The 3,890-nt window shown below is 39.0% G+C and overlaps 1 non-coding gene across 1 annotated transcript; it reads left to right on the top strand.

Moving 5' to 3' along the window:
* Positions 1 to 1,664: 1,664 nt before the first annotated feature.
* LOC141663137 (small nucleolar RNA R71) lies at positions 1,665 to 1,771 on the top strand. The gene has a single exon (XR_012551221.1). It is a non-coding gene; the product is annotated as a small nucleolar RNA R71 (small nucleolar RNA).
* Positions 1,772 to 3,890: the final 2,119 nt, after the last annotated feature.

Genomic DNA, 3,890 nt, shown 5'->3' with positions numbered 1-3,890 from the left:
TCAGATATTGCAATTGCTCTTCACCTTCGTCATCTTCACTATCTGAATTCCCCAACAAGGCCTTCTCTAAAGCGTCAGACCTTAGCAATTGATCAAGTTCTGAAGTGACCACAAAATCGACCAACTCCACCTTTAAGCACTCCTCATTTTTCGTAGGAAATTTCATAGCATTGAACACATTAGAAGTTACATCCTGATCCAGCACTCGCATTGTGAGCTCACCCTTCTGCACATCTATCAAGGTTCGGCTAGTAGCCAAGAAAGGTCTTCCCAAGATTATGGGAATCTTCTTATCCTCCTCGAAATCAAGAATTACGAAATTAGCAGGGAAGATGAGTTTATCAACCTTGTCCAAGACATCCTCCACAATACCTCGAGGATATGTAATAGAACGACCGGCCAACTGCAATGTTATATAAGTCAGTTTTGGGTCAGGCAAGTTTAACTTCTTGAAGATTGACAAAGGCATCAGATTGATGTTAGCTCCCAAGTCACATAAGCATCTGTCGAAAGACACTTTTCCAATAGTACACGAAATAGGGAAGCTTCTAGGATCTTTTAGCTTTGGAGGCAACTTCTGTTGCAACACAACACCACATTTCTCCGTGAGAGTAACAGTCTCTAAATCATCTATCTTCACTTTCCGGAAGAGAATACCTTTCATAAACTTTGCGTAACTAGGCATCTGCTCAAGAGCCTCAGCGAAAGGTATGTTGATATGAAGTTTCTTGAACACCTCCAGAAACTTCTCAAATTGCTTATCCAGCTTTTTCTTCTACAGCCTCAAGAGGAGTGTGCTCGACAGTAGTCTTCTTTGGTTCCACTTCTGCTTCCTGCTGCTCTACTTCTTCTTCAGCCCCAGCTTCTTCATTCACAACTTGAGTTTGTTTGGGATTCGCAACCTTCCCAGACCTCAAAGTGATTGCCTTCACCTACTCTTTAGCTTCCCTCTTTCCTGGTACTTCAGTGTCACTAGGTAGTGTACCAGGTTGACGATTTAGCAAGGCATTGGAAATTTGTCCAATTTGATTTTCCAAGGTCTTGATAGAAATAACTTGGCTTTTGCATATAAGCTTCAACTCCTTTAATTCAGATTTTTCATTATCTTGTTGCAGCTGAAGTTGCTGTTTTGGTGCATATTGCGGTTGATGAAAACCATGGGGTTGTACTGCTTAGATGGGTACTGCTGATAAGGCTGTTGAACCGCATTCTGAGTGTTGCTCCAGCTGAAATTAGGATGATTGCGGTTGTTAGGATGATAGGTAGCTGGCACAAGTTGTTGCGATCACTGAAAGTTGCTCACGAACTGAGCTGATTCATTAGAAATAGCACACTGATCAGTCTCATGGGCACCATCACAAAGCTCACAGACACTAGAGATTTGATTAACTCCATAATTAGCCAAAGTGTCCATCTTCATTGTCAAAGCCTTAAGTTGGGCAGCTATAGCAGTTGCTGCATCCAACTCCAAAATTCCTGCTACTTTTCCCTTAGTCAGTCTCTGGGAAGGATTCTGGTATTCATTAGCAGCCATCAGTTTAATTAATTCATAAGCTTCATTGTAGCTCTTAGCTCACAAGGCTCCTCCTGATGCTGCATCAAGCATGGGTCTATAAGTAGCACCCAGTCCATTGTAGAAATAGTTTATAATCATCCAATCATGCATGCCATGGTGTGGGCACTTCCTTAGCATCTCCTTATATCGATCCCAAGCCTCACACAGAGATTCTCCAGTTTGCTAAGTAAACTGAGTAAGAGCATTCCTGATTGCAGCAGTCTTCTCCATAGGGAAGAATTTAGTGAGAAACTTTTAAACAAGATCTTCCCAAGTAGTGATAGACCCTGGTGGTAGAGAATGTAACCAACACTTAGCTTTATCCCTAAGAGAGAATGGAAAGAGTCACAGCTTGCTAGCATCTTCAGTCACACCATTGAACTTGAAAGTGTCACAGATTATTAGATATATTTGTGATGTCATGTCTAATCTGATTTGTTTAGTTTCAGAACTTAGTATCAGAACTTAACTGGAAATCAGAACTTACTGAAGACAGGAAGATATCAGAACTTAAGCCATCAGGATTTACATCAGAACTTAAGTGCGGTTACACTTCGGATAAGGAAAATAGCTGATTTACAGGAGAGGATCTGGATTAAACAAGTAAAGATATGCATGAAGAATTGGACAGCTATAGAACTGCAGTAGATAATCTCTGATTGATGTATTCTAGCAAACAGAATCATTATCATATCAATTAGGAGATATCTTGTAACTGTGTATTATATAAACACAGATTAGGGTTTACACTATAAGTGTTATCATTCACGAGAATTTTATTTATTGTAACCCTAGCAGCTATTAGTGATATCATACATCACTGAGAGAGTAGATTAAACCTACTGTAACAGAGTTTGATATATTGAATAAACTTGTTTACTGTTACATACTTATGTTTAAAATTGAATTGATTGTAGATACTATATTCAAGCCCCTTCTATAGTATCATTGAGGCCTAACAAGTGGTATCAGAGCCAATCTATTAAGCTTAAAAATAGTTAATATCCAAACAAACAATCAATCATGTCTGATCAATCAAAAACACTAGACCCTCAAGAACCTGCACAGGTTCAAGCCATTCAAAACACCAGTATATATGAAACCATCAGGGTTCCTATGCTCAGGGTGTCTGAGTACCCTGTATGGAGTGTGAAGATGGCCATATTTCTGGAAGCTACAGATCCAGAATATTTAGACAGAATTTATGATGGTCCACACAAGCCCACAAAGCTTTCTGTTACAGTTGGGAATGAGCCACAGAAGATGATTCCCAAAGAAAAGAGAGAACTCACCACTGAAGACATCTCTTCACTAGGCAAGGATACAAAAGTAAGACACTTGCTTCATAGTGCACTTGACAATGTCATGTCAAACAGGGTGATTGGATGCAAGACTGCAAAATAAATCTGGGATGCATTGGAAGTGAGATGTCAAGGAACCAATGCTATCAAAAAGAACAGGAAGACAATACTCACACAGGAGTATGAGAACTTTGACTCAAAATCTGATGAGTCACTAACTGATACATATGATAGATTCACAAAGCTATTGAATGATATGTCACTAATGGATAAGGAATATGATCCAGAAGATTCAAATATGAAATTCCTACTAGCTCTTCCTGAACAGTGAGATTTGAAAGCTACTATAATAAGAGAGAACTATGAACTTGCTGATATATCTCTTGATGAAATCTATGGGATGCTCAAGACTCATGAACTTGAGATGGCGCAAAGAAAGAAAAGGCATTGAGGGAAGTTTAAGATAGTTGCTTTAAAGGCTGAAGAAAAGCCAATTGCCTCTAGGAAGGCAAAAGGAAAGGCTCTCATCATACAGTCTGACTCAGAGTCATCAGATTCTGATGATGATGATTCAGAACCTGGAAATTTATCTGAAATGGATGTTGATGTAGAGATGATGCAACTGTGTGCTCTTATGGTGAAGGGTATCACAAAGATAGACTACAAGAAATTTAGAAAGGGTAAGAAGTTTTCCAGGAAAGGTGGAAGTTCTGACAAGAAAGGGTTCAGAAAGACTGAAGGCAAAGGAGGAAAGTCTGACAGAGGAGACAACTCAAATGTTAAATACTACAATTGTGGTGAAAGAGGCCAAATCTCTCCTGATTGCAAGAAAGGAAAATGTCATAAAGGCCATACACTTATCACAAAGAAGAAAAATTGGGCAGACACTTCAGAGTCTGAAGAAGAGGTAAACTATGCCTTAATGGAAAGTGCTGATAGCAATTCTGATGCTGATGAACTAAAGGTACCTCTATCAACTCTTGCTTCTGATACAGAAGATATTATTGAGTTGATATTATTTCTAAAAAACATTT

This window comes from Apium graveolens, chromosome 5 (assembly GCF_009905375.1).
Source record: "Apium graveolens cultivar Ventura chromosome 5, ASM990537v1, whole genome shotgun sequence".
Classification (NCBI taxonomy): Eukaryota; Viridiplantae; Streptophyta; class Magnoliopsida; order Apiales; family Apiaceae; genus Apium; species Apium graveolens.
This window is presented reverse-complemented; position numbering and strand designations above follow the sequence as displayed.